The sequence below is a fragment of the Oryzias melastigma genome, linkage group LG1 (assembly GCF_002922805.2).
Source record: "Oryzias melastigma strain HK-1 linkage group LG1, ASM292280v2, whole genome shotgun sequence".
NCBI lineage: Eukaryota > Metazoa > Chordata > Actinopteri > Beloniformes > Adrianichthyidae > Oryzias > Oryzias melastigma.
In genome coordinates this window covers 18,209,237-18,225,185 of record NC_050512.1, presented here as the reverse complement: position 1 = coordinate 18,225,185, position 15,949 = coordinate 18,209,237, and the positions used below count along the sequence as shown (strand labels likewise).

General features: G+C 37.2%; 1 long non-coding RNA gene across 1 annotated transcript; it reads right to left on the bottom strand.

The window, feature by feature from the left end:
• Positions 1–4,055: 4,055 nt before the first annotated feature.
• On the bottom strand, positions 4,056–13,166 carry LOC112157231. Its single transcript, XR_002921110.2, has 3 exons — positions 12,699–13,166; positions 12,578–12,610; positions 4,056–4,730 (listed from the first exon to the last, which is right to left on the bottom strand). It is a non-coding gene; the product is annotated as an uncharacterized LOC112157231 (long non-coding RNA).
• Positions 13,167–15,949: the final 2,783 nt, after the last annotated feature.

Below are 15,949 nucleotides of genomic sequence, written 5' to 3'. Positions count from 1 at the left end.
TGTTTCTTAAAGGTTGGCAGTTTCCATAGACACAGGAAGGTTTTGTTTTAACAGTATAAGTCTGTTTTATATGTGTTGCAAACAGGGTTGTAAATACATGAACATGTCTAACGTGTAATGTATTGACTTATTTTTGTTTTGTTTTTTTCTTACCTGATAGCGTGGGAGTAGCATACTCGCAATAATGTTTGTTTTAGCGGTTTACGTCTTTTTTTTACCTATTGCAAACAAGGTTGGGAGTTACAGGTATTGTCTAATACTCTAATGCGGCTAACACTACTAACTTTGCTAACATGTAGCATGTTACAAAGAAGTTTTAGAGTTACTGTGACCGCAGTCAGTAAAGTCTGACTGAGTGACGTACTTATCTCCGACTCTTTTGTCTCACTTAATGCACCCTGTAGTTCAGTGCGCCTTTTACAACAAAAATTGAAAAATAGACATTTTTTTTTCTTTATAATCCGATTTGCCTTATAGTGAAGAAAATACAGTACAAACCTATAACTAAAATATACTCTATTGACTATTTCTTGAGAAGCAAAAAATTCTGTTCTTTTTTTTTTTTTTTTTTTTTACACATTAGTAAAATCTAATTTTGTGCAGCTTACAGAAAAATTAAATGTCTTCAAAACCATTTCACTTAAAACATTGTCTTTTGGCTCCTTTGACCAGGAGGAACTCCTGTGATGTTTAAGGTGGAACAGTTCAAGGATTTTAAAGCTGCAAATTTTGTCCTTTATCAAACTGATCTTAAACTTTTGCTGCCAAAATGTAAAAGAAACACATAGGAAATGAGGTATAGCAGCCATGCTGAAGCAGTATTGGTTTAAGGATTCCAGGTGGATGGAAAGACTTTTCCCGTTTCATCCAAGTTTAAACCTTTGAATTTTAGATCATTCTCTTTCTGCTGTTTCTAAGTGGTAATGTATCAGACATTTTTTCCTTCAAGGAATTTTGTCAAGCCATAAGTTGATGGAGACTCTCTCTACCAGAGGTGAACCAGCCCTAAATATGATAAAGGCACAACACGAAGAAAGGCTTAAACTGCATTAGGTCTGGCATTACTGGATCTGTTGCACTCGCTCATGTTATGATGGATAGGCAGCCAGAGGAGGCATTCCACAGCAGCCTGGTATGAGCTGCCTAAAGATATCTCTGCCTCTCTGATGGGACTTCAGGCTGTTAGGAAGCTATTAAGCTGCAAAACACTGCAGTGCAGGTTACCTTTTTTTAGCTCTAAGTTACCTTTGTGCTATAATCGATGTGTCATCAGACAGCAAATGCCCTGGCTTAAAGTTGCTCCAAAGCAACAGTTGTCCAGTCATCCCTCTGCTTAAGAAAGGTTTTCAAGATCTTTATCGTCAGTGTGGCTGCATTTTTTTTTAAGAGCAGGTGGCTTTAAAAAAGGCCAGCTGTTGAAAGACCTAAACCAACCTATAAATGTCAACCGAACAGCAAAAGGTCAATCAATGAAATTCTGACACAGTTGAAGAGCTTTTCAAGAGAAAATCCTTGGATGCCTATGATATTATTTTATCTCCTTTTTTTTCAAAGGCTAAACTGCAAGTTTAAAACCTGTTTGGCTTTTTAATGCTACTCTCTTCATGAAAAAGGTTGAGGGTAACACCTTTACCTCATTTTCTAATCTTACTGCACTAGCTTTTAAGCCACTGGAAAAGTATGTACTTCACTAAACAGTGGTTTACTAAAAAATGAAATTGGAACCAGACAAAAAAAATGTTACCAGAGTATTAAAATACACAAAAGTAACCATGACCTAAGGTGTGTTTTGGATTTTGGCCCCCTGTGCGATTGAGTTTGACACCCCTGGAATAGGATATGCACACCTTAGGAATGTGGTTAGCAAATAACTGCAGTTTCTAAAGAAATCCAAAAGTTTTCTTTTGCTGGTTCTTCTGAAACTCATGTCAATCTGTTCGACATCCCACGGTGACCTAAACAAAAAATGGCTCCTATGGAGATGAAACCAACAAAAATAGCTGCCATTTTGTAAAAAAGTGTTTTTACATCAATTTGTCTCATGCAGCTCTATAGCCTGGGTCATATGTGTGCACTAAGGGCAGGGGCGGGTAGAGGGGTGCAGCGAGTGCAGGGGTGGGCGGCGAGGCGGCGGTGGGTAGTGCGTGTGGGTCATACAACGCTGCCCACAGCTATAATTATTATTATGGCTTATTTGCCCTTTTTTCAGCCTTTACTCCTTTTGGCTCAATGATTACTTTACCTGACAGAGGCTTTTTGCCACTGAGTCTTGGAAGCATCAATTAGCAACAGCACTATCAGTCTCCTCCTAATCCTAAGAGTATCTAACAAAAAAGATAGATGGATTAGTTCCTTTATTGTTGCTGTGATTCACTGCAGTAAGCCTTTTATGGCTGGAAAATCATTTATTTTTCAAAGAAATGTCCCTTTTATATGATTCCACACTTTTAAGGAAGGCGTTTGTATGTTGGTTGTGTCCATGAACAATTTTTGCCAGATGTGATCTGCCGTTGCCAAACAGCTCAATTTGCTTGACTCTTGTTTGGCGAGTTGGACGATTGAAGCCTGATGAAACAAGACATTTTGGCAGTTTGAAAATAAATTTATTTAACAGACAAGAGACTCGGCGGCATGGGGACAAACACAGCTCAGTTTCCGTCAACAGACACCCTCTCATGAAGACTCCCTGGCTGGTCACACACTGCTGCGAGATGACATCTTGTCCTTAAAATAGAGTTTGTCTTGTTTAGTTTCTGCATTGAGTTTGCAGCACATGTTCCCTATATGGGATTGAGATGTTGGCTCCAAGAGGGATACTGTAGAGAGATTTGTGTCCATCACGGATGTTATTTGAACTGATTTAAAGATGTTTTGGAGTATTGCGTTTCTTAAACATCCAGTCGTAACCAAAGGGTATATTTGCAGGATATTTATTCATGTTCTTCCTTCAAATGTCAACATAATCCTCTTGTTTTGTGATCTTGTGCGCCGTAATGAGATTTCTGCTTAAAGCGGGAAAACAGTCCCTCGGCATTGAGGTCTTATCATCCCATTTCAAAGTAAGAATTGGGTTTTTAAGGTTGAAGGCCTCTTCTTTCTGTTTGCAGAAAAAAGGGCATTTATGAACTCAAACAGCTAAAGCTCATCAAACCAAAGGATAAACTTTTAGAACTTGAATGCTGGCGGATAAAGTTTCAATTTGGCTTTCATGTTTCGTGCTTTTTCACTTGGCCTCGAAGCCGTCACGATAAAAGGACCTTATAAAAGATTTCCTCAAAAACATTGAAGTCACAAATAAAAGTAGTTCAGTCCAGAGCTTTTGGTAACCTTCCAAAGATTTATGTTGACTATTATTACCATTAGGGATGTACATGTAGGAGAGGCCAGGTCTGTTTGTGCTTTTATTTCGTAAGGATTCACTCAAATCTGGCTTTGGAGGAATTTAGCTGGGAAAACCTACAGTAAATTTTTTAACACATTTATCTAAACTCACAATAGAAACTCAAACCTTGGTCAAACCTTAAAAGTAAATAGAAACTCACAAAAGTGAATTCACAAAGCATCAGAGAAGAAATCAAGTTGTGATGAACTGCTGCAGCATTCTAACTAGTAGGGACTGTTTGGTACCATAAACTAGGGAAACTGCTTTTCTTTCCAGAGAAAGAACAAATCTGAATTCTTCCCCTGGCTTCTACCTACCCCTCCAACTGTAGGGGCATGTGGCGCATGGCTGCACTTACCTCGCTGATGCTGAAGTAGTTTTACTAGGTTCATTCCTACTCGTGAATTCTGTGCTCTCCTTTTTAGCCAGGTTCTAATGTCCGTTTTTGGCATTTTTGGGTACAGTAGTACCAATCCCTGAAACAATATGGTAGCACCTGTCCTTAGAGGTCTGATTTGTGGGTGGGAGGGCCCAGCCCTGCCTCTGGCATGAAGCTCGCATCTACAGTAAGGCAACAACACGTGGACAAAACACTGCGTTAAACAGCATTTTAATTTATTAACTTAAAGGATTTTTTGTTCAAAAATAATTGCTAACAATAATAACATTAACTCATAATTATCTCTGTACTTATTTAAGTAAAAACCTCTCAGAGAAAGTTCTCCAGATGGCAATAGATGATGCAGTAAAACTTGTATACAGTGTATTTTCCCCACATTATTTCACCCACCTAACCCTGCATGTCTTATAAAACCTGTGCCCCAAAACAGAATGAGATGCTGACGTTTGCACATAGCATCCTTTGAAAACTGATTGCAGCCTTTGTTTTCTGTGGCCTGGAGGATGTGCTGACCACAATTTCCATAAGGACATTTAAATCACAAACCCTCAGAGCCTAGAAAAATATTTCACGCCCATCTCAGGGTCATGTTCATGTGTGGGGCTAGATAAGAACAAGAACTTGACAGTCTTGCTGGGTTAATATCTGTCTCATGCTGCTACAAGACTGTGTCTCAGAACAGAGAATAAACCCAGAAGGTAGAGCTGTCAGTTAAACTACAGCCCAACCCTCCCCTATTTTAAGAAACCTCATAGGTAGCTGCACCCTTAGGGTTGGGGTCAAGAGTTCAGTCATCTGGGAGAATGAAAAAAAAAAGTTGCTCCTCCCGTTCATCAAAAAGAAGGAAAATTAGGTGCTTGGGGAATTGGGAAAAGAGGTCTTCTCACCAGTGGAGGTGTTCTGGATGTATCCAGTTTAGATGAGGCCTTTGGCGAGATCCGGGACTCCCTGTGGAGATGAAGTCCCACCTGGTATGAACATATTCTTGTGTTTGAGGGAGATCTAGGGTTTCTACAAAAACATTTCTGTTGGGAGATGATATGAGCTAGCAGCAGAAATTTGATGGGTGTGTGTAAATTTAGACCACAGGAGTCAGACTAACGATCCTATAATGCTCAAAGTAGATAATGGGGAACACAACACCAACATTTACTGTGTGTTTATCACATTTACACATATTAGGGTCGTATGGTTCTCACCAACCATCATCAGATGTATACTAATAAAACAAATGTTTCCACTAATCTGTTCTGTAAATACCTTTTACATGTATGATTCTAACTGTTTTAATCATTTTTTTAAATCAAAATTGCTATAGTTTGCGTATTTATGGTTAATTTACAGTGGAGGCTGTGAGGTGAGGCAGCTCTGAGCTTTGCCTCACACCACCAGATTGCAAAATCTCATGCAAACTGGGTTGATTATATGCCTTTGGTAGTACTCGGCGTATGTAAAATAATGCAATGCTTTAAGAAAAAAAAATGTGTACATTTTTATTACATATCTCTACTTCTAATTTAAAAGGTAATATATTTCACGTTTGTCTATCTTCATTTAATATTAAGATCTGACATAAAGCCATAATAAAAAGACAAAAGGTGAGGCAAGCAATAACTCTGCCTCAATGTAGAGGGCGCTCGTGAGCTCCTGTTTGTTCTTCAGTGGTTGATTATAAAGTTCAATAGGAGTCCATTATTTTATGTTTTGCTCTGACTGACAGCGAATATGGTGAGTGTGATATTGTAAAAAAATGTCTAAAAGCTGGACTTTCAATCAAAATGTGAAGTACTGTAAATCCTTTAATAGTAGCCCAGCGTTTATTCCAAAAATGTAGCAGAAGGTCTGGCGTTTATTAGAGACGGAGGTCTATTGAAGATCACAGTCAGAATGTTGATAGCTAACGGGTTCATTTTGTGGTGAAATTTTCCATTTTCCGTTTTTCAAAACCTTGGAATAAATAATGAATGATCACTGAGCTATGCTGTTTAGGTTGTCTATAGCATTCATCTTGGTGGTTTTTTGGGGGGAGTCATACTGAACTGCTACACATAATATTGCTAAATCTGACTGAAAAAGTCAGTGTACATATATATATATATATCTTCACACTTGCTCTGTGAGACGTCTGATGCTCTTCAAGTTCTCTGGAAGGCCTGGGAACTTGAGGGTCCTGAGCATTCTTAAAACTCAACTCTTTTGGACTGAGGTCTTGTTCCTCGAATCTGCTGGAGCCATTCCCCTAGTTTTAGGGTCCCAGCCTCAAATGTACCAATTACCAAGAGGACCGATTACCAATTGTTGCTTTGCCTTCACCTTCCAAGTTTTTTCCAGCTCTTTTCTGAGACCTTAGTTCTTCTCAGTCTTCTCACAGGCCTTCTCCTTGACGTTGCCACCACTTGTGATTGCTACTTTATTACTTCTTTTTCAGCAGTTCAATGTCCAGTCCATGACTATTTTGTCGTTATGTATCTGGAAGTCCCACAGGATCTGTGCTCTCTTGTTCTCAACAACCTTTGGAGGTGTTTCCCATCTTAATTCATAAGGATCCAGACCCATTTTTCCTTAAAAAAAACATGTTGACAACAGAAAACATTTCCGATATTTTTCTGTTACACTGATGTCACTATGGGTACTTCTGGGTTAATTTTGGGACTTCTGCAGATACATCTATTTCTGCAATATCTATATTTTCTATATTATTGTCTATAATCACTAATGCAGAAAGAAATGTTATAATCCTAAAAGGAATCATAAAACATGAGATGAAGATACAGTTTTGTTTTGAGATGTTTGAGAGCTGATGTGTTTTATTTCCGTCCATCCTCTAACGCATCTTCATATCCTTTGCATCCGTTTGAAGGTGCCAAACAAGACAGGAAGTATCAACAACCGCAGACTGACGTGAAAAGATGAGTTTATCTTCACACTTTTTAATTTTAGCAGAACTTAGTTAAAACAGAATTTTTCGAACTGCTGAATAACAAACCCCCCCACAGGATATGTGTTTTGACTGGCTAATAGGCATTTAAAAAAATCCTGGAATTAATAAAGATGACAAAAAGGGTTATGTTGGGGGCGGATTGCTCATAAAGCAACACTGCTGACTGTGTGATCAGAATTTTAATCATCTTGTCAAAGTCTAATTTTGCTTTTTAGATTATTTCAAAGTTAGGCTTGTGCTTCTTTTGCAACACTGCTTGCTAAGAAATGTCTCCCCACGCCTATATCACAAAACATAGCCCCCGCACATCAAAGCCTATCATTCCTCGGGATTAGCTGCCATTCCCACTGGGAGGAATTCCAATGAAGAGCTGCAGCACCAACTGGGCAGACATGATAACCTAGCATGTGAGCTCCGCATTGCACAGTCATTATGTGTCCACCAATAGAGATGAATGTAAATCTCATTTCGGCTCTGTCCAAAATCCACGCCCTCTCTGTACGGTGAGTTTAACTCTACAGGGCTTTCTTTCTGTTGGGCTGCCTTTCATGAATAAAAGGGTGTCCAAGGCTTCTATCTAATTTAGGGGCACTTAAGTGAGCTTCAGGGCTTTGGAAATGATGAGTTTTGTGTCAGTGGGAACACAGTTGACCTAATTCAGAGTACTTTACCAAGATACAAAGATGGAGAAAAGTACAAGCTATAAAATAAACACTCCTCCGTATAAAATCCAACCATAAATGATACATTGATGCACTGAAGGTGCCATCTCGGTTGGAGGATTTATAGCTGTAAATTTTCCCTTCTCGTCCTTCACTTTTTTCTTAGCTTTTTGCAAAGTTTAAACTTGAATAAATCTGATTTTTAAAAAAAGTGTAACATGCATTCAGTGTAGAACTGCATTGATCAAACTGTCAAATTGAAGGAAAGCATCAAAGAGACCTCAATGTCTTTTGTATTTCTTGTACAAATTGTCGATATTTTCTCTAAGCCCCCCCAACACCAAAGCTACCTCCATACTGAAACACTTAAGTGAAGACATCACCACAGGGAGGCTTTTTTCCTACAGGTCTGACATATTCTGGAAGTGGAGCAGATAATGTGACTGACCTAAATTTCACAACACACTTTGCTACAACACATGCAGAACTCTGTGAGTGTTGGCTCTTTAAAAACCCACTCCAACAAAAACTATGTTTTTAGTGTTAGTAACATGTTCTTGTACCACTTTTCTCAAAATGAAGGACATATATGAAGAAAATTAAGATTAAAAATGCATTTCTGACTATTTATTTATTTAAATTGTGGTGAAACAGGAGCAGGCAAAAAAATGCTGTAAAAAAAAAAAAAAGATTGGTATTGGTTACTACAATTGGCTACAAGCTCTCTGCTCCATTCTGATGTATCCATTTGCAGACAAATAGATCCATTATCATATTTATTCTCTTCGTCCAAATTGGTATCTAGCTCAAAACTCTAGGGCTATGAGGGGCTGTACGCTAGTGAGAGTGTAAGCAAAAGAATGATGGGAAATAGGAAGGCTTACAAGGTGATTTTCTAATGAACCTCTGCCGCTCTGCAGAAACTATGTCATAGAAAACAACACAGGTGTTTTGATCTTGGCTAAAAATGGCACAATCATAAATAAAAGTTCCCTGGGAATGCTTTTACAATAGATCAAGACGATCAGAATGGGACTTCAAAACAAATAGTGGTGTCCACTAAAGACACATTTTAAATTTTATATCCTGTATATTTCATAGGAACTGACCTAAAAATGTTCATAAATATATATTTTGCCTTAAAAATGTTTTCAACATTGCCATAAAAAAACAAATCCCTTCTCTCCATGAAATCAGCCACTTAGCAAGAGCAGAAAGATTGGATCTCTGTTCTGAGTTCTTCTACATCTGCTCTTCCTTTCTCAATCCTGCCCTCATTTCCCAAAGCAATTTCAAGCCTGTAGTTCCATTAAAACAATATTGTCTCATGCAAATTGCTGATGTCAAGTTAATTTTTTTTTTGTCTTCTTAGAGTCCCACTTCAGTCATCATTTGATCTATTTTAACAGCATTCCCAGTGATCCTTCATTTATAATAACTGTTTTTTTTATTCCTGAGTTGTTTTCTAGGACATAGTTTCTGCAGTGTGGCAGGGGTTCATTAGAAATTCACCTGCTAAACCTTAACCCATTTCCCATCACCCCTTTGCTTACACACTATTCTTTGCTAGCTTACAGCTCCTCACAACCCAAAGATAACATTACTAATGCAACAAAAATGGCGAGCAATATTGGAGTAATCCAGAAATGAGGCTTTGAGCAAGATACTCAGCTCAGACAAAGAAAACAAAGACGCACATGGATCTATTTGAGAATAAAGCGGAGCAGTGGCTCGCCATGGGAGCTTTTGCGTCACACTAACCAGCCTTTACTAACAAATTTTTTTGTCTGCTGCTGATTCAGCATGATTTGAATAAAGAAATACACAGAAATGCATTTTATGCTTAGATTTTTTTTTTATTCAAGAATGCGTTAAAAACACCAAAAACAGCATTTTGATTGGAGTGGATCTTTAACAAATCTTTCCAATTCTTGCTTATGTGGAGCTAACCAGGTATCTTCACTGGTTTGTAATAAACCTTTATCCACTTTCAGACTATAAAAAGATAAAATGTATGGCACTAAATGCATGAGCAGCTCGTCAGTAAGCGCTGCCAACAAAAACCAACGCGCACCAGCAGATCCGACTTTCATCTTCTTGCAGGATTTTGCAGCACAATAAAACACTTCACTGGTGGTGGATGTCAAGCGAAAACAAAAGAAGTCTGTTACCTCTGGACACGAGATTTATTTTGTGGGTTTCATTAGCAACTGTTCAATTAAATTAATAATTAACATGCTGGGTATCTTGGCATAGTTCAACCTCTCCCCACATACATTAGTCATAAAGTGTTGCAATGCGTGCGAGGCCGCCTGCAGAGCACTCTGTTATGTTCATTAGGATTGCCGTCTGCCCAAGAAATATTCGCGTCTTCAGCTAAGACAAGTGACTGAGTTATTTATTTATTTATTTTTAACTTTTGGAAGTAAAGCTTTTTCTGCAGTTCTGCTGGTGGTTTTAGACATGCTTTCAGGGGCTTTGTGAGTAAAGGTTACTGCCTGATTGGGGAGAATTAAGAGTAAATTCAAGCATTATTGATCCTCTGGTCAAAAGGAAGATATCAAGTGCACCTTTCATCAATACCGCTTAAAGGGAATTTTGTTTCAAGAAGCTCCTGAGTGCAAAATAATCTAATCAAGTATTGAAAGCCCGACTCATACTTCAGTCATGTTTTCCATTTGATACTCTCAGTTGGTAAATTCTGATGTAAAAAGCTACTAAGAACTCAATAATCTGATCTGGAATGGAAACGTTGAGCCAAACATCTGCATTCAAATGATGTCATACACTTCTTTTATGTTGATTTGGCATTTTAATCTTTTGTTTATTAATGCTCTAACTTAACTGTCCAGCAGATGAACAAACAATTGAGAGCTAAAGCCTTTGTATCTGTATGTAGAGCCTGAAAACGGCTGTGGAAACTCGTTTAGCTAGGTGGGAATGTGAAAGTTTTTAAACACTAAATGCCCATTTACACCTGCTTACATGGAATTTTCATTGGAAGTGGTCTCTTGGATGTGCGTTAACGATGAACGTAGCTTTTGAGTTAATCACGTCACTGACTTTCATAACAGTAAAATATCTGTTTTGGTTTTTTATTTGTACAAACTGAAGGCATCAAATTGTATTTCATGCTATTTTTTTGTTAAATTACATTTTTCATCAAAAAGGTTTTACGAAAAGTAAATGTTTTTTCTAATTATTAAATAATTAAACCAATTCCAAGCGTTGCTCCATTTAAAAGTCACAGTTGAATATTTTGTAGAGTGAAAAAGTCTTTGTGTGTTATGAATTTGTGACCTAGAAATATCTGCTGCTGCTGCTTTCATCTGAGCTCGTATTAAGTAAATAAGACCTAATTTTTTCCTCAAACACTTTTAAGTTGACTTTTCGCAGAATGACCAAACTGTTATCCACTGGGAGTGGATGTCATCTCCACACTTTTACATAAAAGGCTTCTTTTCTACAAAAGTTCCTAATTCAGCTGGAAGCTGCCTGCCTTGGCAGGAGGGTGTCTGCTGCTGCCATGGCTCCCTTCAATTGTTGACCTTTTTGTAGATTAGCATGGAAATTTCTCTGTGTCCATAGCAACAACACACTAATCATGATGGAGGTAAATTGCTAAGGTGGTTTATGGTCATCTGCGGTAACTGACTGGCATACTTCAGCAACAGCAAATTGTGTAACTGACATAGCAATCAATAGTTATTGTTAAAAAAATAGGTAAATCATGATTAAATATTTCACCATCCATCCATATTAAATATATTTGAACCTGTTGGGGTCATGAGAACCTTCTGGCATTCATTCAAATGAGGGCAGGATACACTTTGAATGGTGAACATCAATCTGTACATTCATAAATACTTCATCCCTGAAGTCAAAATATGAAATTGCATTCTGGGAGAAGCTGGAGGATTCACAAATTCTTGAGGAAAATGCCTCAGTTATGATTTGAGGCAACTACTTTTGTGCTGCGGGCCAGAAGCGGTAACCACCTCACCTCACCTCATGCTGCTGCACTTATCGGATGTTCATTTTGAAACCCTTTTTAATTGGGTCAATGAGGAATAAACAACAGTTTAAAAAAACTGTTGCTAAACAGGACCAGAAGGCAAAGTTTGGCCTCCTTCAGATCTCGCCCATGGGCTAAACTAAGTAATGAACAGTCTGGCAACTTCAGCACAAGCAGGGGCTTCTAAGCCTCTAAATAAATAAGCTTTTTGTTCCACTGTCAGTCATTGTGTTAATTTGCAAATGCAGATTAAAAAGTAATTGTTAAAGTGTACACAGAATAATCTGTCTTGCCTGACTGCTGCAGAGAAGATAAAAAAAGTGGTGCAGTGGAGATGTCCGGTGCAACGCATTATGCGCTTCGTTACACACCTTTGTTAAAAAGAGTTTAAGAGGAAGATCCAAACATGACCTCAACTCATGTATTTATCATCTTTGATTCATTTTAACTTCATCTTGTATACAATATTGAAATGATGACCTTTAATTTTCTTGCAACTTGAAAGTCTATGTTCATACCATACATACAGTGAGGCGAATAAGTGAACACCCTGTGATGATCCAACTTAGAAATCATGGAGAGCTCCAACATTCCATTTTAGGTGCATCCCAACTGTGAGAGCCAAAATAATAATTAAAAAAATATCTGGAAATCACTATGTATATATTTTTAAATAATTTATCAGCTGCAAACAAGTATTTATTATTATTTAATCGGCCTTTAAATAGTCCACCTCCACTAATTATGCTAAATTACAAGCACCTGTTTGAGGTCGTTAGCTGCATACCGACACCTGTCCAGACTCCAACTACTAGTGTGGCCAAGACCAAAGAGATGTCCGAAGACACCAGAGGCTAAATTGTAGCCCTTTCCACAAGCCTGGAAAGAACTAATGCCAAGCAGCTTGGTGAAAAATGATCCTCTGTTGGAGCAATTATTAAAAACGGAATTTATGACTTTAAAGTTGGAAATCTGTTCCTTTAAAACACGCACATGTACAAAAAAGAAAGTCAGAAATGTAGCCTCTGACTTTTAAAGTCATAAATATACAACTTATTCTTGTAATTTAACAGGTACAACAATAAAGTTGCAATTTAAACCAAAAAATGTGCTTGGTTATAATTTACAACCTGTAGCTCAGAAAAAAAAATCACCAAAATTGTTATTATTTACTTACTTTTACTTAAATGAAATCCATCCGCTGCTTCGTCTGCAGAAACACGTAAATAAACTGTTAATAGAAGTCTTCCTTTTCTTTTTCAGTCTTTAAAAATCTCTGTCTCGATGAAGATCACTACCAGTGAAGTGTCTAAATACATTCTTGAGCTTAGGGATTTAAAAACGTCATCCTCCATTTAGAAAATAATGCTAAACAATATTAAAGTATAACTGGACGGCCACAGTAGACTTGCTAACTCTATAATTGTTTAGGTGCAGTGATACGTTGTCTGGGCTCACCAGCGCCCTCTGCCTTGAGGCATGCATACTGCAGGTCCCACCTCGTGTATTTCCAAAGTGCATTTTTAGCAGATAAAAAATTAAATAAACACAAAATGGCACCAGTGTAATCAGACGGCTGGCAAGAAAAATAAGCTAATTAAGTAATTAAAAAATAAAGCACATTTTATGATGATAAAAAGACAGAATTATTATTAAATTGGACTGTAATGATGGTTTTATCATTTTTTGCTCCCATCACATGCGTGTTGTCCGCCGTGATGCACTCGCTGTATTTACATTATAGTAGAATAAACCTCTCTGCCTCAATCCACACGGTATTTCCATGATTGATTATCAATTTATTTCATTTTAAAATGTTTTTTAATGATATAGGTTGACTCAATTTAATTATTTTTCAGACAGATTGAATAGAAACTGTTCATCAATTCATAGTTACATCAATATAAAATAATGAATACATGATCTGAAAAAAAAAAAAAATACAATTGCTCTTATAAGTTGCCGTCCTGGAAAAACTGGAAAAAAAAATAACTCTCACTGTAAAAAAATATATATGGAACATTTAAACAGACATGCAAGAAGTAAATAGACACATTTGTTGTTGAAAATTCTTTAATACACAAAGTGAACAATTAAAATGTTATCAATAGGCAAGACTACTTTAGTATTTAGTAGACATTTCTTTTGCATTGAACTGCTGATTGATAGCAGCTGTTGAATGGAGTTTGTTTTCCATAGCTTGACTCAAACTTCAAAGCTCCCTTTCCGAGGGTCCAGGTAATCTGGGGCGAGAATCTATTGGTTCTTTTCCTCTCTTAAATCTTTCAGGATGATTTTATGATACAACAATTTAAGCTTTGATCTTTCTTCTTTAAAAGTATTCAAAAATAAATTTACTCTACAACTGATTAGAGCTTCTTGTGTTGAAAACTGTCAAAAGTTTTACTCAGGGACAGACGACAGAGTGCAAACAGGTCCAAATCAGCAAAGCACTGTGAGATTTGGAAGAACATTCCAGCTGTAATGAGAAAACGCACCACCTTCTCCTCATTTTAAACCCATTTCAAGGAATCAGAACTGTTATTGAAAAATGTATTCAATAATGCGCCTTGTTCAGTCCTGTAATCTTGCATCTTTTTCTTCTTCTTTTTTTCTTATTTTAGACAGTGTTTCTTCTGATCTGCCAAGAGCATCATAGGTGTAAAAAGATGCTTTTATGACTAAATCTAACACTTTATGAACATGTTCTTTGATTTGCTCTTTGTTAAAAATATATATAAATGGAACTTTGAGATGAAAGACAAAAACCAGTAAGTTGAAACTCTTCTTGACAGATGTACATATAAATTGACCACCACATAATGAGCAAAAAACTAGAAGGTTCTTTTCTTTATGAAAAATTATTTCAGTAAATTAAGGATGTATTTAAACTGGACACATTTGCTTTGCTTAAAGTGAATCAGAGCTAATTTCTCCTGATAATTCAGAAGACATTTTCAGTCTAAAAACACCCAAACTCTTCCATTCATCTTTCGAGGTGATCTTGGTTCATTTCCAATTGGACTGAGCTTCGGTTCGATCCGACTTTCCTCAGTCTTAATACAGTCCGTGCTCAAAGTGGAACAGCTGAACCAAAACAGCCATTGCACCCGGGGATTTCCTGGACGTAAACACGGTAGTGGCACAACAATAATACACAGTAAATCAGTGAAATTTGGTCAGATGACTGCAGGTTCATTTTTAACATGGTTCTTCCGCTGTTTTCTTGACATTCTTTATGTCATAAACATTCATCAACTTACCTTCATAGCCGACGCCTCCTCAGCACTGCATTTGCCAACATCCTACAAGTTAAAGCACACACAACATGTCAACTAGCCAGTTTTAGCCTTGGAGCATACCTAAGGAAACAAGTACACCTCGATGCAAAGTTCATAAAGTTTGAATAAGTGAGATATCCCAGCAAGGATTGCAAAGACCTCCATCGTTCTCTTGTAGTTTTGCCCCGCCTACGTAACTCATGGCCAATGATTGAAAAGATCTTTTGTCACGTGGTTTTATTTACAAAATTTGATCCGAAACAGAAGTTTTTGAAAGACACATCTGAATACAAAACAAATTGTAAGCTTTTGGACTCCATCCGGACCAGCTGACGTTCCCAGTCTGAATACTCCTCACTCTCATGTTTCACTTCTAGAGTGTACAACTTGTGACAAAAACTGTTCTTGGTAGCTTTTCTTTTCTCAAAATGTAAATCTGTAAAACCCACTACATCCAAGAATTGAAAGAAAATTCAAATGTTTTGGATAAGGATGTTTTTTTTTTTAAACCCTTTTGATGAAATCAATAAAAAATGGTTTGCAATATCATACAGTATTTTTAAATAGATATAGTATCAATTATGACACCTTGGGAGATTTGACAAGTGTGCTTAAAATGCAAACATATTAACAAGAGTGTTAATACACACTAATTTAATTACTTCCTTTTATCATGGTGAAACTCTTTTAGAAATAAACAAATTTTGCATTATTTCAATACAGTAAGTAGTTATTTAAAAAACGATTCAGAATAGATGAGTTCTTCACACCATAAAGTTTTGAAAGTACTATCAAGATTTCATGGAAGCAGCCATTTTGAAATGAGCAGGAAAAACCTTTCTACTGCCTTAATGTTGATTATCTAGAGGGCAGAAAACTTGACCACGTTATATACGGTGGGTTTTTAAGGAACTTTGGATCATGCTAATGAGATAGGAATCAGGAATGCCTGTATTAAATTTAAAGCAAATGGTTAATTAGGGTTAAACTAAGTAAATTCTACTTTTTTAGTAGCAGATCAAGAAAAATAAACTTTTTTTTTCATAGGAAATCGCTAAAACTGCTGTAAAAATGTTGAGCTTGGAGTATTTTTGATGGATGAAACCTTTTCCTGTTGGATTCCCACACATCAGAATTCCTCCCTCGTTCCCCAAACAGCGTTCCCGCAGCCATCTGCTGCAGGTAAGACACAAACGGCTCATAAGTGTGTCACATCACCTCGCTTCAAAAAGAAGCATCCCTTAAAGCAGCGGACATCTACGCTCCGT